The sequence below is a fragment of the Bos taurus genome, chromosome X (genome assembly GCF_002263795.3).
Source record: "Bos taurus isolate L1 Dominette 01449 registration number 42190680 breed Hereford chromosome X, ARS-UCD2.0, whole genome shotgun sequence".
Taxonomy (NCBI): domain Eukaryota; kingdom Metazoa; phylum Chordata; class Mammalia; order Artiodactyla; family Bovidae; genus Bos; species Bos taurus.
Genome location: NC_037357.1, coordinates 18,723,950 through 18,742,878, shown reverse-complemented (window position 1 = coordinate 18,742,878; position 18,929 = coordinate 18,723,950). Strand labels below are relative to the sequence as shown.

General features: G+C 44.5%; 1 long non-coding RNA gene across 1 annotated transcript in view; it reads right to left on the bottom strand.

The window, feature by feature from the left end:
- Window positions 1-9,711: 9,711 nt before the first annotated feature.
- LOC112445090 (uncharacterized) overlaps window positions 9,712-18,929 on the bottom strand; it is a 10,943-nt gene continuing 1,725 nt past the window's right edge. The window contains exon 2 of the long non-coding RNA XR_003033487.2: window positions 9,712-12,021. This is a non-coding gene — a long non-coding RNA (uncharacterized lncRNA). The remainder of the gene's footprint in view (window positions 12,022-18,929) is intronic.

Here is an 18,929-nt window from a genome sequence, read left to right as displayed (position 1 = left end):
ATGAGCCAATATATAGAAACAAAGTCAGTATGGAAGGCATGTGCTTACTCAAGGTGTATGAATCCCTTCTAATCCCCTAGGGTGGACACAATCAAAAATGGGTGTAAAGGAAACATCTGCGGAATTGCAAGGGGTTAGAATTTCAGCTCAGTGTGCTCTCTCCATATCCTAAGAGGAGTAGAAAATAAATGGAATCTCCTTTCTACCTCCAGGAGGGTAGAGGAGAAAATAAGCATATAGCCCACAACTTGAATGTTGTGCAAAGTTGAGATGCAGGATTAGAGTTTGAGACCACTGTTTGGGATCAGTACAACTTTGTGACTGAAGGAAGAAATTTTCACAATTGAGGTATTGGGAAATCATTCTGGCTTATATGTGATTTAGCTTGAACTTTATGCTAACTAGAACAGCCTGTCTTATGACCTGTTTATCATGCAGTGTACATCTGCTTTAGCCCTTAAGAAAAGAATTCATTATCCAGAAGTAAAGTATGTCCACTTTGAAGGTAGGGATAAATGCTACCCTCTCCTATGATGCTTATGCTAGTATTCCTTTAAAGATAAGTTTTTCTTCCCAGATACCAAGGTCCTACTGATTCTCTCTTGTACGTGCTAATCTATCCCTTTTGAAATCTTGAAGGAATGTACCCCTGCATGTTGCTGTTTGATGGTTCTTTGTTCTGAAAAGATACAAAGCTGTGATGAAAACCATGCTTCTCCAGCACAGCTTCTGAGAGTTACTGATAAGTTTTTCCCTAGGCTATAGTCCTTAGTTTGGTTCAAAGAAAACTCTTCTCTATTTCTATTCCTGTTACAGATCGTTTATTGATTATTTGTGTTGACATGATGATAAATAAGGCATGGCTTGACACCATCTGAGTTAGAAGTGGTAACGTGATATGGACTAGCGTTCTGAGCAGGTTCTGAATATTGGTTTTTGTTTTGGTCCCAGTATTCGTAGAAAGGACAACTTCCCTGCCCCCACCCAAAAGGACTGGTCATCATGGTAATACTTTGTTCTTTGGCAACCTCTTTCAAAGGAGGCACTAAGAACACTTTGAAAATACACCTCTGTGAGGTTATGTACAAGACCTTCTAGAAATAACACCCCCCCAAAGATGTCCTTTTCATTATAGGGGACTGGAATGCCAAAGTAGCACGTCAAGAAACACCTGGAGTAACAGGCAAATTTGGCCTTGGAGTACAGAATGAAGCAGGACAAAGGCTAATAGAGTTCTGCCAAGAAAACGCACTGGTCATAGCAAACACCCTCTTCCAAGAACACAAGAGATGACTATACACATGGAGTTCACTGGATGGTCAACCCTGAAATCAGATTGATTGTATTCTTTGCAGCCAAGATGGAGAAGATCTATACAGTCAGCAGAAACAAGACCGGGAGCTGACTGTGGCTCAGATCATGAACTCCTTATTGCCAAATTCAGACTGAAATTGAAGAAAGTGGGGAAAACCACTAGACCATTCAGGTATGACCTAAATCAAATCCCTTATGACTATACAGTGGAAGTGAGAAATAGATTTAAGGGACTAGATCTGATAGACAGAGTGCCTGATGAACTGTGGACGGAGGTTTGTGACATTGTACAGGAGACGGAAATCAAGACCATCCCCAAGAAAAGAAATGCAAAAAAGCAAAATGGCTCTCTGAGGAGGCCTTACAAATAGCTGTGAAAAGAAGAGTAGCGAACAGCAAAGGGGAAAACAAAAGATATAAGCATCTGAATGCAGAGTTTCAAAGAACAGCAAGGAGAGATAAGAAAGCCTTCCTTAGCAATCAATGCAAAGAAATAGAGGAAAACAATAGAATGGGAAAGACTAGAGATCTCTTCAAGAAAATTAGAGGTACCAAGGGACGATTTCATGCAAAGATGGGCTCAATAAAGGACAGAAATGGTATGGACCTAAGAGGAGCAGAAGATATTAAGAAGAGGTGGCAAGAATACACAGAAGAACTGTACAAAAAAGAACTTCACGACCCAGATAATCATGATGGTATGATCACTCACACTCACCTAGAGCCAGACATCCTGGAATGTGAAGTCAAGTGGGCCTCAGGAAGCATCCCTATGAACAAAGCTAGTGGAGGTGATGGGATTCCAGTTGAGCTATATCAAATCCTAATAGATGATGCTGTGAAAGTGCTGCACTCAATATGCCAGCAAATTTGGAAAACTCAGCAGTGGCCACGGGACTGGAAAAGGTCAGTTTTCATTCCAATCCCAAAGAAAGGCAATGCCAAAGAATGCTCAGACTACCACACAATTGCACTCATCTCACACGCTAGCAAAGTAATGCTCAAAATTCTCCAAGCCAGGCTTCAGCAATACATGAACCATGAACTTCTAAATGTACAAGCTGGTTTTAGAAAAGGCAGAGGAACCAGAGATCAAATTGTCAACATCTTTTGAATCATTGAAAAAGCAAGAAAGTCCCAGGAAAACATTTATTTCTGCTTTGTTGACTATGCCAAAGCCTTTGACTCTGTGGATCACAATAAACTGTGGAAAATTCTGAAGGAGATGGGAATACCAGACCACCTGACCTGCCTCTTGAGAAACCTGTATGCAGGTCAGGAAGCAACAGTTAGAACTGGACATGGAACAACAGACTGGTTCCACATAGGAAAAGGAGTACGTCAAGGCTGTATATTGTCACCTGCTTATTTAACTTATACGCAGAGTACACCATGAGAAACGCTGGGCTGGAGAAAGCACAAGCTGGAAACAAGATTGACGGGAGAAATATCAATAACGTCAGATATGCAGATGATACCACCCTTATGGCAGAAAGCGAAGAACTAAAGAGCCTCTTGCTGAAAGTGAAAGAGGAGAGTGAAGAAGTTGGCTTAAAGCTCAGCGTTTAGAAAACTGAGATGATGGCATCCGGTCCCATCACTTCATGGCAAGCAGATGGGGAAACATTGGAAACAGTGGGTGACTTTGTATTTCTGGGCTCCAAAATCTCTGCAGATGGTGATTGGAGCCATGAAATTAAAAGACACTTACTCCTTGGAAGGAAAGTTATGACCAACTTCAGTTCAGTTCAGTTCAGTTCAGTTCAGTCGCTCAGTCGTATTCGACTCTTTGCGACCCCATGAATCGCAGCACGCCAGGCCTCCCTGTCCATCACCAACTCCCAGAGTTCACTGAGACTCACGTCCATCGAGTCAGTGATGCCATCCAGCCATCTCATCCTCTGTCGTCCTCTTCTCCTCCTGCCCCCAATCCCTCCCAGTTTCTGAGTCTTTTCTAATGAGTCAACTCTTCGCATGAGGTGGCCAAAGTACTGGAGTTTCAGCTTTATCATCGTTCCTTCCAAAGAAATCCCAGGGCTGATCTCCTTCACAATGCACTGGTTGGATCTCCTTGCAGTCCAAGGGACTCTCAAGAGTCTTCTCCAACACCACAGTTCAAAGCATCATTTCTTCAGTGCTCAGCCTTCTTCACAGTCCAACTCTCACATCCATACATAACCACAGGAAAAACCATAGCCTTGACTAGATGGACCTTTGTTGGCAGAGTAATGTCTCTGCTTTTGAATATGCTATCTAGGTTGGTCATAACTTTCCTTCCAAGGAGTAAGCATCTTTTAATTTCATGGCTGCGGTCACCTTCTGCAGTGATTTTGGAGCCCAAAAAAATAAAGTCTGACCCTGTTTCCATTGTTTTCCCATCTATTTCCCATGAAGTGATGGGACCGGATGCCATGATCTCCGTTTTCTGAATGTTGAGCTTTAAGCCAACTTTTCACTCTCCACTTTCACTTTCACCAAGAGGCTTTTGAGGTCCTCTTCACTTTCTGCCATAACAGTGATGTCATCTGCATATCTGAGGTTATTGATATTTCTCTTGGCATTCTTCATTCCAGTTTGTTCTTCTTCCAGTCCAGCGTTTCTCATGATGTAGTCTGCATATAAGTTAAATAAGCAGGTGACAATACACAGTCTTGACATACTCCTTTTCCTATTTGGAACCAGTCTGTTGTTCCATGTCCAGTTCTAACTGTTGCTTCCTCACCTGTACACAGATTTCTCCTAGACAGCATATTAAAAAGCAGAGACATTACTTTGTCAACAAAGGTCTGTCTAGTCAAGGCTATGGTTTCTCCAGTGGTCATGTATGGATGTGAGAGTTGGACTGTGAAGAAAGCTGAGCGCCGAAGAATTGATTCTTTTGAACTGTGGTGTTGGAGAAGACTCTCGAGCATCCCTTGGACTGCAAGAAGCTCCATCCAGTCCATCCTAAAGGAGATCAGTCCTGGGTATTCATTGGAAGGACTGATGTTGAAGCTGAAACTCCAATACTTTGGCCACCTGATGTGAAGAGCTGACTCATTTGAGAAGACCCTGATGCTGGGAAAGGCTGAGGGCAGGAGGAGAAGAGAACCACAGAGGATGAGATGGCTGGATGGCATCACCGACTCAATGGACATGGGCTTGGGTGGACTTCGGCAGTCTACCATGGACAGGGAGGCCTGGCGTGCTGCGGTTCATGGGGTTGCAAAGAGTCGGACACGACTGAGTGAACTGAACTGAACTGAGGTTATCTATACTATTTTCCCAGAGGAAATTCCTTCATATTGTGAACAATGATTCGTCAGGACAAAATGGTTCACTGAGAATCTTAGGATATAGGCTCAGAGTGGGCTTGGATATCTTCTAGTGCTATAGCCTGACTTGTGTAACCACTCCTTACCCCAATTAGTCTTTTCAAGACTTAACTCTAATGTGATTATATTTGAAGATAAAAAGTTTTAGAGATGAATTTAAAAGAGGTCATGAGGGGACAGTCTTAATCCAACAGGCCTTATAAGAAGAGGAAGAGACAGAGTGATCTCTTTCTGCCTACACACACTGAGGAAAGGCCATGTGAGGACATAGGGAGAAGGCCATCATATGCTGGTGCCTTAATCTTGGCGTTAACAGCCACCAAATTTGTGAGAAATAGATTTCTGTAGTTTAAGCTACCTACTCTATGATACTTTGTTTTGACAATCTGAGCTAAGACACCTACTCTAGGATTTTCTTAACTGTGATCTGGAAAATGCTGTTGTGCCTGGACTGTTAGTAGGTGTTGGTTCTATGGTCAAATGCTTTTGAGAATGTTGCATAATGTTAACATCTATTGATAGTTCACAACTTACATTAGACTGTTAAAGGCTTTCAGAGCCCTAGAGTGAGGATACCTGGCTACCATTGTTGGAGGAGCACCTTTTAACATCTACATCACAGATTTCTTACATGGGGCCTGTGGAAGCCCTGGGGGACTGTTTTTATTCTTGTTTCACACCTGTCCGGGCATTGACTTTGCTAACTCCACACCTACTGAACCAGAATATCTGAGGGAAGAGTGCCCGAGATTATGAATGACTAAAAGCATACAGATTTTTGTGGAGCTGAGTTTGGGAACTACTATTCCAGGACAACACTCTCATGTTATAGGCGAGGAAATTAAGATCCTTGTAGGGAAAGTGCTTGCCAAGCGTGAGCACACAGCAAATGTTTGGACCATTGCCCCCTCCACTATAAATAACACCTGAGGTTTTTGATATTTCTGCCAGCAATCATGATTCCAACTTTTGCTTCATCTGGCCCAGCATTCTTATGATGTACTCTGCCTATAAGTTAAATAAGCAGGGTGACAATATACAGCCTTGACGTACTCCTTTCCCAATCTTGAACCAGTCTGTCGTTCCATGTCTGATTCTAACTGTTGCTTCTTGGCCTGCATACAGATTTCTCAGAAGGCATGTAAGGTGGTCTGGTATTCCCATCTCTTACAGAATTTTCCACATTTTGTTGTGATCCACACAGTGAAAGGCATTGGCATAGTCAATAAAGCAGAAGTAGATGTTTTAATGGAACTCTCTTGCTTTTTCAATGATCCAGCAAATGTTGGCAATTTGATCTCTGGTCCCTCTGCCTTTTCTAAATGCAGCTTGAACTTCTGGAAGTTCATGGTTCACATACTGTTGAAGCCTGGCTTGGAGAATCTTGAGCATTACTTTGCTAGTGTGTGAGATGAGTGCAATTGTGCAGTACTTTGAACATTCTTTGGCATTACCTTTCTTTGGGATTGGAATGAAACTGACCTTTTCCAGTCCTGTAGCCACTGCTGAGTTTTCCAAATTTGCTGGCATATTGAGTGCAGCACTTTCACACCATCATCTTTTAGGATTTGAAACAGCTCAGCTGGAATTCCACCTCCACTAGCTTTGTTCGTAGTGATGCTTCCCAAGGTCCACTTGACTTTGCATTCCAGCATGTCTGGCTCTAGATGAGTGATCACACCATCGTGGTCATCTGGGTCATTAAGCTTTCTTTGTATAGTTCTTCTGTGTATTCTTGCCACTTCTTCTTAATATCTTCTGCTTCTGTTAAGTCCATAGCATTTCTGCCCTTTATTGTGCCCATCTTTGCATGAAGCATTCCCTTGGTATCTCTAATTTTCTTGAAGAGATCTATACTCTTTCCCATTCTATTGTTCTCGTCTTTCTTTGCATTGATCACTTAGGAAGGCTCTCTTATCTCTCCTTGCTATTCTTTGGAGCTCTGCATTCAGATGGGTATATCTTTCCTTTTCTCCTTTGCCTATAGCTTCTCTTCTTTTCTCAGCTATTTCTAAGGAGTGCTCAGACAACCTTTTTGCATTTTGTATTTCTTTTTCCTGGGGATGTTCTTGATCACTGCCTCCTGTACAGTGTCACAAACCTCCGACCCTAGTTCTTCAGGCAGTCTTTCTTTCAGATCTAATCCCTTGAATCTATTTGTCCTTTCCACTATATAATCGTAAGGGAGTTGATTTAGGTCATACCTGAATGGTCTAGTTGTTTTCCCTACTTTCTTCAATTTCAGTCTGAATTTGGCAATAAGGAGTTCATGATCTGAGCCAGTCAGTTTCTGATCTTGATTTTGCTGGCAGTATAGAGCTTCTCCATCTTCAGCTGCAAAGAATATAATGAACCTGATACCAGTATTGACCATCTAGTGATGTCCATGTGTATAGTCATGTCTTGTGTTGCTGGAAGAGGGTGTTTGCTATGACCAGTGCATTCTCTTTGCCGACATTGCTGGGAGAAATTTCAGTAACCTCAGATATGCATATGACACCATCCTTATGGCAGAAAGCGAAGAGGAACTAAAGAGCCTCTTGATGAAGGTAAAAGAGGAGAGTGAAAAAGCTAGGGTAAATCTCAACATTCAGAAAACTAAGAACATGTTATCCAGTGCCATCACTTCATGGCAAATAGATGGGGAAACAATGGACACACTGACAGACTTTATTTTGGGGGCTCCAAAATCACTGCAGATGGTAACTGCAGCCATGAAATTAAAAGACGCTTGCTCCTTAGAAGGAAAACTATGACCAACCAAGACAGCATATTAAAAAGCAGAGACATTACTTTCCGCAAAGGTTCATCTAGTCAAAGCTATGGTTTTTTCCAGTGGTCATGTATGGATGTGAGAGTTGGACCATCAAGAAAGCTGAGTGCTGAAGAATTGATGCTTTTGAACTATGGTGTTGGAGAAGACTCCTGAGCGTCCCTTGGAGTGAGTGGAGTCCAACCAGTCAACCTTAAAGAAGATCAATCCTCAATATTTATTGGAAGGACTGATACTGAAGCTGAAACTCCAATCCTTTGGCCACCCAATGTGAAGAACTGAGTCACTGGAAAAGACCCTGATGCTGGGAAAGATTGAAGGTGGTGGCAGAAGGGGATGACAGAGGATGAGATGGTTGGATGGCGTTACTGACTCGATGGACATGAGTTTGGGCAAGCTTCAGGAGTTGGTGATGGACAGGGAGGCCTGGCGTGCTGCAGTCCTTGGGGTCGCACAGAGTCAGACAGGTCTGAGCTACTGAACTGAACTAAACTGAAAAATAACCCCTAGGTGGCAGTCTGTGTGTTTGTTTTAGTCTGTGCCTGCACAGGTGGAGAAGATGAATGAGTACTGAATTCATTTGAGTCTTGAAAAACAACAGTTTTGTATTTCATGAATCAGTGCCACAGATAAAGCATCTGCCTGGGTGTTTATAGTATTCCTCACAGGCCAGGTCTCGGGCCTGGGAAGAGGAGAACTGAGGGAAAGTGAAGTCTAGATTTGGAAAGGAGAGGTGAAGGGTACCTTTCCTGTAGAGCCTACTCTGCCCACAGTGCCATCTACTAAATCTTGAGATGGGCAGAGATATATGTCAGGCTGAGACAGCTAGTTTTCCCAAGCCATCCTTCTGTTGATATATTCTTTAAGAATGCATATTTAAAAAATATATCTGATGACGGGTCATTTAGAGAGGTGCCTCTTGAAAGTCTGTCATTTTGAGATCCTTTTTTCTTGTCCCTTCTACTCTTCATTAGCATCCTAGAATATTTGGAGAGTTGCAGCCTCTCCTAGGCCAATACTAGGATTCTAGTCTTATATCTGCTACTAACTTTCAGAGTGACCTTAGGCAAATCTCCTTCCCTTGTTCAGCCTCCGTTTAATCATCTAATTGATTTGCATTACACTCCTGTAAATCAGTGCCTATTTGGATGATGGCTAATACTTGACTTCAGTGACTCTGATTATTTTTTAAATGACTTTGGTTTTGGTTGTGCTGGGTCTTCGTTTTTTGGTTGCACTGCATGTGGGCTTTCTCTAGTTGCAGAGAGTGAGGGCTACCCTTTGTTGTGGCGCATGGGCTCCTCCCTGCAGTGGCTTCTTGCTGTGGACACAGGTTCTAGGCGCACAGGCCTCAGTAGTTGCTGCACGTGGGCTTGGTAGTTGTGGCACACGGGCTTAGTTGTTCCGCAGCATGTGGAATCTTCCTGGGCCAGGGATCAAACCTGTGTCCCCTGCATTGGTAGGCAGATTCTTATCCACTGCACCAGCAAGAAGCCCAGTGACTCTAATAATTTACATTGAGCAAGATACACACACACAGATAGACACACAGAGGAAACCACATATGTGGGTTTCTAATACCTGTTACATACTTATTAAGAGCTTCCCTGTTTTTTAGTGTCATCAGGGGAGAAATCCAGAGGTATAGCAGGCTCTAGACACAGAGCTCCAGTTCCACTTCTCTGTGATTCCCTTGTATCTGTCATCCTCCATGATTTGGCTTCATTGTCAGGCTCTTGGCAAGATGGCTACAGCAGTTCCCAGGAGTCACATCCAGATCCAACCATTTCCACAGGGAAAACAAAAGGACCACCCCTCTGTGCATTTAGTTCTTGGGGGAGAGGAAACGTTTCTTAGAAGCACCCTAGTACACTTTTCACCTCTCAATGGTCCCGACTGAATCATATTTCCATTTCGTTTACACTCGCTGACAACAGGAATGATAGAATCCCGAAGAGCTTGCACTAATCTTTTTTCCCAGAAAGGGAGTACTGAAATTAACTGTTTATTAACCCTCTTTTGTCCCCAAGTTGGAAAGATAAATGCTTATGGTGCAAAGATGAAGTCATTCCTAATGAGAAGTATTAAACGGTCATTTTCATGATATGATTCAATAACTGCTGTCCATTCATTCTATCCCATGGGCCCTATGTATTTATGTGCAGAGGGAAAGGGGCCACCTCATGGAGATGGTAATATTATTTACCGTCCAAAGATGCTGTCATCCTTCTAGATTGACTTAAGGTATATTACCCAGGGATGGCAAGTGAGATGCAGTGTCAGTAAAGGAATAGGGTTAAATGGAAAGAGTGGTAGGCATTCATGAATTTTATTTGCAGTGGTGAGCTCAGGCAGCAGGCTGTCATTCTGTTTTCTGGGTTGTCTAATGCAAACCTGGACCAGATGCTAGCCTGTGACATTTGGTATTGAGTGGTTAGAAGGCTACTGGCATAATGTAGGGGAGGAAATTCAAAACTTCTGCACATGAGAGTACCGTATTGAATCTTATGCGGGTCTACCCATTCACTGCTAACTTTGCCCTCCAAAGAAATTAAAGCATCTTTCCTGTAACCCTTACCTTGAGAAATTAGTGGGTGAGGGAAGCATCAAAAGCTTGCAAAGGCTTCCGCTGAGACTGAGTTTGCCGTTGAGAAGTGATGCCATGGAAATGGGCTCTCTGATTTGTAGCATATTGGAGGGGGCCAGGCATAGATGAGCCTAGGTGGTGACAGTTAACATCAGTAGCAAAGAAGATATAACATACATCTGGGGATCATCTGACATGTTATGGATTGAATTGTGCTCCCCCTCCCCATAATTCATATGTCGAAGCCCTAATTCCCAATGTGACTATATTTGGAGATGGGACCTTTAAGGATATAATTAAGGTTAAATGAAGTCATCAGGGTGGGGCCCTATTCTGATAGAACGAATGTCCTTGTAAGAGGGAGAGACACTAGATCTCTCTCTCTCTCTACAAACACGTAAAAGAGAGACCATGTGAAGGCACAAAGAGAAGGGGACCATCTGCAAGCCAGGAAGACAGGTCTCACCAGAAACCAATCCTGCTGGCAGTGTTATTCTTGGGCTTTCAGGCTCCAGCCTTATGAGAAAATAAATGTGAGCTATTTAAGCCACCCAGTCTGTGGCATTTTGTTATAGCATTCTGAGTGGACTGAAACACATGTACAGATCTCTGGCCACAGGTAATTAACCTTGGAGGTCCCGTGAATGAAATCTACAGATAATCCACCCAGGCCTAATTTGATTTCTATAACCAAAAAGATTCTTAGGTCTGGCCAACAGAAGTGCCTGGCATTTTACTCACTACACTAGCCTAACAAAGGAATAGCTCACGTTCAATTCCCAGGCATGATTTATTCACACCCAGAGTCCTTAGAATAGAGGGTGGTCAGGTGAACCCTTTGTAACACTTGTGAAACTTCCTCTTGGCCTCACCCCAAACTACCTGTACCAGTTAACCCTGGCAACTTACAGAGTGAAGCAGGATAGCCACACACCTTCCAGAGGCTAACTGGAAACTGCCTTTAAGGCAAAACTACTGCTAAGGGATCCAGGACACCCCCGCAGTAATACCTAGCACAGAGTGGAGGGAGTGCTTATGGAGGTTAGGAAAAAAGGGTTCTTCTCAGAGGCTGAAACTCAGAAGGCTCAGGGAGACCCTGACCCTCTCATCTAGGATTATTCTACCAGTTCCCAGGAACACTTAGCATCAGGTAACAACTGCACACTGCTTAGTATGTGCATTTTTTGTAATTGCGGTTGAGGTCAAGCCAGAAGGCATCCGAACTCCCCTGATAAAGCCAAGGACCCTCTCAAAAGGGACATTTGGCCTCCATTTAGAATCCACCAAATCAAGCCTAACCCCTTCTTTTGTATGAGGTTTGCCCATATTATAAAAACTTGAGACTATTACAGACCTTTTATGTGTGTATGTGTGGTGAGTGTGCACACACTGTTGGAGACTACTTCAGTGTGAACACTCAAGGCCTGGGCAGAGTGAGAGCATCCAGGAGTTGAGCAGGCAGGCAAGTTAGGTGGGTCACAGGCCCACACCTGCCAGGAGGTGGGGATATGCCAGGCCCACAAAGGGAAGTACCAGAAGGATGGCCCAGGCAGGCAGATCCCCCAAGACATCTGCAGGCCACCCTAAGCCAGGTGGTGAGGGCTCAGGCAGGCAGGGTTGAGGCCTGGCCCCAGGGCCCCTAGGGCTCCACTAGGGGCTGCCAATCGCTTGGGGCCTCTGAGCATGGCTGCTGGAACTCAAGATGTGTCTGCCAGCTAGATTCAAGCGCTCCTGGAGGCGGCCAGGGAGGTGGTCATTCCTCTCCTCCAGGTGGTCCAGGCAGGTGTTGACCTGGTCCAACATGGGGATGATGGCTGCCTGAACTGCTTCTTGGGTGAAGCCGTCGACCTTGCCTTCTGTGCTGACATCCACAGGCCCACCCTGTTCCACGTGGCCATGAGACCTGGCGGGCATGTGCAGGCACAAGGCTCACATGGCCTTGGAGTGAGGCGGCGCAAGTTGGTTGTGCGGCGGCCGAGGCAGGGAGGGCAGAGGGCAGTCATTAAAACCTTGTGCTCATTGAAATCATCCTCCTGGGGAAAAGAAGCAAGAGTGTCACAGTCTGTCCTGATTGAAGATGTGCCCGCTGGGTGGGTGGGCTCGGGTCTCTCTCTGATTATTCATAAAGATTTTATAGGCTGTGGGTGTCCACAACTCATATCTTGCCATCCTGGTCTAGGGGTCCCCCAAAGCTGCAACGTGTCACCTCCTGCCTGAGGGGTTCCTCAGGATGCAGATGTCAAAGAAAGTTCTCTGTTCTCTTATCAGAGCTGGAATTTACCTCTTTATCTCAGTATTATTACCTACTTGTGTTAAAGAATGACTTATCCATTAAGATGTGAGCTACCTGACCAAGGTATGCAAGTCCAAGTCAGCAGGCAGGAGAGAAACATGCTGAGATTTGGATGTGGGGGAGTGGGTCTTCTTCTCATCTGTACTCCTACTATAGTATCGGCAGGTATTAATTAAATAATTAATCAATTGACACATTTTGCATTTTATATGATAGCAAGGGATTTTGGACCTGGGTAGACTTGAGAGGACTGTGCATAATTTTTTTTCATTTATTGAGGGCTTTTTATGGGCCAGGCTATACATGCCTCCCTCACAATCATTGCTGTGAGGATAAATATGGTGATGAATGGTCATCTATTTCTATGTGTCTGGTAAGTGTCAGGGCTATCCTAACGTTCTGTTGCTTCCTATAATCTCTGTGCTCCAACTGGTTGTACCTCTGAAAACACTGAAATCATCTTCTGCCGCTTCTGAGGGATGCAGAGTTAAGACTGGGTGTGGAAGTTTGTCCCCATCCTTTTCTTCCATAATCCACCACATAATGGTCTCTGCTCACCCTGCTGGAATAGACTGCTCCAGGAAGCCTCCTGACTTCATAAATTTCTGGGCAGAGACAGACTCTCATCTCCTGTCTACTGCCCCATACTCCCTGGCCACTGGAGAAAGAGCTATGAGGTTCAGAAGGAGCAAATCACCTTTCTTATAAATAGAGGAAGTAAAATGGGGTAGCTTATCCTTATGGTAATTGCAGAGATTTTGGCCACCATCCAAGAATTCAAAAAGCACTTGTTATTCCTACCACACCCAGGCTAATGTGGATCCACAGCTAAAACAGACTCTCCATGCTAGTAGGTCAGCCTCTTGACTCTTATCATGTAGCAGATCCTGTGGTGCCCAAAACGTTTAGGGTGAATTGGTATGCTTTCTGTATGGAGCATGTGGCAAGGAGAATCACAGCTCAGGCTGCTAGGAGGTAATATCCACTATGAACCTGGAACCCATTTATGGTGCTGTTTCTCCCATTGCCAAGATTTGCAAGTTTCAGAACAGAGGGGCAGAAACAAAGGTGGTGTCTCTCATAAATAAATCTGATCCATCTGCAACACTTGTACTTTGTATCCCTGCAAGTCTGATCTCTGCTGGTTTAGAAGTTCTCGTTCCCTAGAAGAAGCACATCTAGGATGCAAGAAAACAATGGTTCCACAAAATGTGAAGTACACTCTTAGTTCCTGGAGCCACTCAAAACAGGTGGTTATGGTGTTCATTCTTTAGAATGAGAACAGGGAGGAATACAAATGAGACTCATCCAGAAACACCCTCACAGATACAACCAGAAATAATGTTTAATTTGGATGCTCCATGACCAGTCAAGTTGGCACATAAAATTAGCCGTCACAGTGTGTAGGGCAACATCATGGACTGCTGCATAACACTGCACACCACGAAGCCTCAAATGATCTTTCCCATGGGAGGGACAGTGCTAGCATTAGATCACTTTCCTAGGAGCACTGTGCACTGTGACCATGCATTCCAGCTAAGGGACCCCGTGCCTCTGTGGTCCACACACCATGTAGAGTGTAGATGAGTTAAACACTCAAAGTAGTAAAGCCTAGGGGAACTGCGCCTTCTCGTTTGTACAATTCACAAATTGTGAGCAGGTGCAGAAATCTCTCAGCAAGAGGCCTCCTGGAAGGAAGGGGGCTTCCAGTCTCACTTTGGATAACTGTGAAGCTTAGTGACATTTGCAGCAGAGATATGAAATCCTCATATCTTTCTTCCTATAGCAATAGGAGAAATAACTCTTGTGGTTGGGGTGGAAACATGAACTCAGGAAAAAGTTAGGGAAGTGATTTATGCCTGGGCCTTGTAGGAAGGACAAGATTTTCAGAGATAGAAAAGCAGGAAAGGATATGAAATTCCTGAAAACGGTCGTACCAATCCTAGCAAGCTTCTAAGAGTTAGCCTGTTGTCAGTGTTCCCTGGTCTTCCCCAAATGTCTGCAACCTGAACTGACTTGCAAAATATCCAGGTGCAAGCCTTGGGTCCCACACAACATGCACAGCCCAGTACTATCTGACCCCAGGGCTCAGAAACAAGTCCTCTGCATCTCTGCTCTGATACATCTCCATGTCCGTATCTAATATGAAGAACTCACATTTTGCCTGGAAGGAGTAAAACTTGGAAGGCTTCCTGGCTCCTAAGTCACTTCAGTCTTGTCCGACTCTGTGTGACCCCATAGACGGCAGCCTACCACGCTCCCCCATCCCCGGGATTCTCCAGGCAAGAACACTGGAGTGGATTGCCATTTCCTTCTCCAATGCATGAAAGTGAAAAGCGAGAGGGAAGTCGCTCAGTCGTGTCCGACTCTTCACGACCCCATGGACTGCAGCCTACCAGGCTCCTCCGCCCATGGGATTTTCCAGGCAAGAGTACTGGAGTGGGGTGCCATCGCCTTCTCCAAGGCTTCCTGGAGGGGGACCTAGTTGATCTAGGCCCGGGTAAATGGAATGTTCATGCTTCCAAAGACGAAGATGACAAGAAACAAAGCATGATGTATGTGCAAAGGCCTAAGAAGTAGAGCTAGGCCTTGAGGGATGGACACGGATATAGAAAGACATAGGAATACGAGCAGGGATTTCATGACGTCAGCTGGGCCTTGGGAAATGGACAGTATAGTTGAAAAAGGAAGGATGTCTGGCTGCTAGATCACTAGAAACACCAGCAACAGCAGCTCACTTTCATGTGCCTCTTTATGGCCACAGGTAGTCCAACAGAAGAGTTGAGTGGTCTATCAACCAAGTGTAGTCACCATCAGTGGGCACCTCCCGGGAGACTCTCTCAGACTACTGCTCTAGGCCCACAGTATAGGAGGGGGAAAGCTCACCTTTCCCCAGATGCTTTTGACAGCCTAAGGCAGTGCATAGACTGAAGCAGGAACACAAGAACATCCCTAACAGTGAACTCCAAAATTCTGAGGAATGCTGTAACATAGGGTAAAGCCTTCATCATCAAAGTCTCACCTTTGCCACAAAGTAATCCACTCTCATGTCACACTCAGCGATGTGCACTATTATCTTCAGTCCATGCTACATGATCCCGGCAGTACCAGGGACTGAGAATAGGTAGCAGACACTTTTGACCACAGAAAGTCCAATGCACCTTTCACACTGAGGGCCTATGTCCTCCTGTCCAGCTTTCTCCTTGTGCTCTGAGAGCAGCTCTATAGAGGTCACTCTTCCCGGCCCCTTCCCCACCTCTAGGCTTTAGGAACCCCAACGAAGGTCCGTATGTAGTCAGTCATTCCATCTTTCCTGATCAGGGCGTGCTTTCCCTTTGAGCCCCTAATCTCTCCAGTACTTCTCCTGAAAAGAACCGACAATCAAAAGTGGCTGAGAACGCTCACGAAACTCATTTAGTTCAAGACTAAATTGGTACAGCTACTATGGAAAACAGTATGAAACTCCCTCAAAAAGTTAAAAACAGAACGACCGTCTAGTCCAGCAATCCCACTTGTGGTGTGTATCCAAAGGAATACCTCACACCAAGAATTTATGGAACATTAACATTCCCACGAGTGAGTAGACATTCACTGAGGTACTGTCTCATGAGCCTAAGTGACATGGCTGGCCTAGGAATGAATTCCTGGAAAGGAACCAGAAACCCAGATTCCATCTCAAATTCAGAAAAAGATTACCTTCTCTTTCCATGAAAGCCCTGATTTGTGAGACTGTCACCAATTTGAGAGTCACCTTTGTGGAATCCTCAACCTTGTGACTTATTTTTAAGTGCCCATACACAGAAGATTTACTGACTAAACCATCCATTTAGGTTTTCTTGACCCCTGCCTCCAATGAAGTCAGCTAAGATGACTTTGATGGGCAGTGGGAACAAGTGTGTATGGAAGGGCAAGAAGACCTCACGGTTATTCTTAAGTTTCACAACTGTTTTGACTAGGAATAAGCCAGTTTTGATCATCATCATGTCACTTGGTGAAGGAACATGGGCCTAGGACAGGTTTTTCTAAGTATCTCAGGCTTCAGGTTTTCACTGAGTAGGAAACTATCACCATCCCCATCTTTCACAGCTTTAAAGTAATTTCACCAATTACAGGGATAAACAAAAAGTCTTTAAACATGCCCTCTAAAGACTACACACTTTAGTTTCCAATCACAAGGAAATGTGCATTTTCTTTTAACCTTTGGTGAATGAAATTCAGGTTCTGTGATGCCTCCTTCTGGATAAAACCCATGCTAATAGAGCAACAGAGGAGCCCGAGGTTTCTATGAAACTAGAGGTTAGAAGTGTCTCTGAATGCACCTTGGAAGAGTTCACATTTCTATTTAGCGCTTTCCCCCCACCCCAACTGTGAAAACTCTTCCACACATTTTCAACAAATTAACCACTGCCCAGGAAAGAAGTAACTTTACACAGACAATGAAAGAGAGACCTTTTCGGCACTGCCAGTTAACAAGCACCTTCTTGGTGCCTGAACTTGGTGCTGAGCCACATCAGCTTCGGCATAAGGCGTCAGAGATGGCCAGAAAAGAAAGTTGCTCAGAGCAAGGCAAAGTGTGAGTTGCTGGGCTACCTCTTGGCATCATAGCAGGATTAATGAGGCTGGTTTCCAAAGAGAAGCCCAGTAATATCTGAGGAAATTTGCTGGCCCTGTGAAAGGAAACAAACGTTTGGTTGAAATGGGGGTCTGGACATGTAGGGAGACGAGCTAAATGAAGCCACAATGTTCTGTTCCCATATTCTGAAATGGTGTACTAATTCCCTCCGTACCTCCGTGTGCTGAGTGCTTTACAAAAACCATACAAGAGATATCCCTGAGAGCAAGGTTTGATTCCCATTTTGCAAATGTGGAAATTGAGGCTCAAAGATGACAGTAAGAAAGAGTCAGACTCAGACAATAAAATTTTTTTTTTAATGAAACACGATGCATTGTCTCAGCAACACCTGCAAAGCAAAGCAAAGCAAAAAAAAAAAAAAAAATCCTGACAAACTGTGGAAAGGTAAATATTTAATGAAGTCCTGACCCGCTATTACTTGAATTGTTGCCTACACCTCCAGGACCCTGCAAAGTAAATGCCCACCCACTTATAGAGGGGATAGACGGCAGACTATCATTCTCTGCCCCTCACTTGGTGTACAGATCTTTCTCCCCTTTCCTAAAGAGAGCTGGCTTTAAATTACATTCAAATCCATGTTCCCCTACCTGAAAAAAAACCAGCACTCCCACAGTCTCTGGATTCCTGAAGTTTGTTTTTCACAATCCCATCCAGTCCAGCCTGCTTCTGCCTGGTATTACAAGTGTCTTCCAAAAGGATTAAAAGACAGATCAGAGCTCTGATGTGAAAATGGCAAGATCAGGCTTTTTGGAAATGTGATATTCTATAAATTCAGTACGTCTGTAATAATGGCACTCACGGTGAACTGGAAAAGATGCCATGACTAGTTAAAGACATTATAAACAGTGTCTGAGCAGCCTCAGGGAGTGATCCTGACATTGTTGGAAGTTCCGATCTTAGAGACTCAGGGAAGACATTTCAACACCATGTTAAATAATGTTACAGCTGATGGGATGATGCTACCCTCCTCCCAGCATTTGTGGCCCCACATAACATAAGGTTGCACTTACTCATCTGGCAGGTCTGGACAGCTAATTCCGGGTCCACTCTCTTCTCATTACAGGCCTATCGGCTGGCCAGTACTAGATTTTTCCATCACAGGTCCTGAAGGAAACAGTGATTATACAGATCTACAAGGAGACTTGCTTACAGATGGACAGCCTAATACAGCTGCAGGAAATTAGGTAACTTGCAAGCTCGTAACATGAGTGGCTGGGGAAAACTTCCCCTTTCCCTTATCCACAAAACACCAAGGCAGCCAAGGGCCGTCAGCTGTCATAACAACACATGTGGTCCCTCAGAGCCTTACTTTCTCATTTCATGTGGAAAGTAACAGCAATACCCTCAATGGTTAAGAAAGGTCACAAAAACGGCCAAGATCAACATTTGAACCAATGCCCGGCAATGATGTCTCCACCCCAAACGCCCTACAATACAAGGCAGAATCAGCTCCATGGCGGCTGCCGGTCACCAGTCTGACTGACTGTCACTCCCACCCACCCAGCCAAAAGCACCGCCCTTCCCTCTCTTTAAGCGCAAACACTACAAAGCATTAAGACCATAATTGGGAAGGAGGCTCCAAGATCCACATTTAAACAAAGAAAATGTTCTTCAAGTTTCATCAGGCCATTATAATCACGTCCAACTCCAAACCTCAAAGTGCCTGAGAGATCTTCTCTGCCATCCACCCAGGTGCCCACAGACACGTCAAAGTGTCCATCAGGACACACCGTCTACCCGACTCTCCAAATCACACCTCAGACAGCCAAATACAAACAAATTTAGTAAAACTTACACTTTTGCTATCTTAGGAAAGGGAGCCACCACATTGAATCCTAACAGAGGAAAATGGTCTACGGAAGCCCCACAGGACAATCCAAACAGTCAGGAGCTTAGGCACATGCTGGGGCTGCTTCCGCCTTTCACGCCCCCGCCTCCCAAAATCATCATTGGTGGGCCTGCGATGATTGACGGGGACAATGGCCATTCCTCTCAGCTAGGTCTACTGGTGGGAA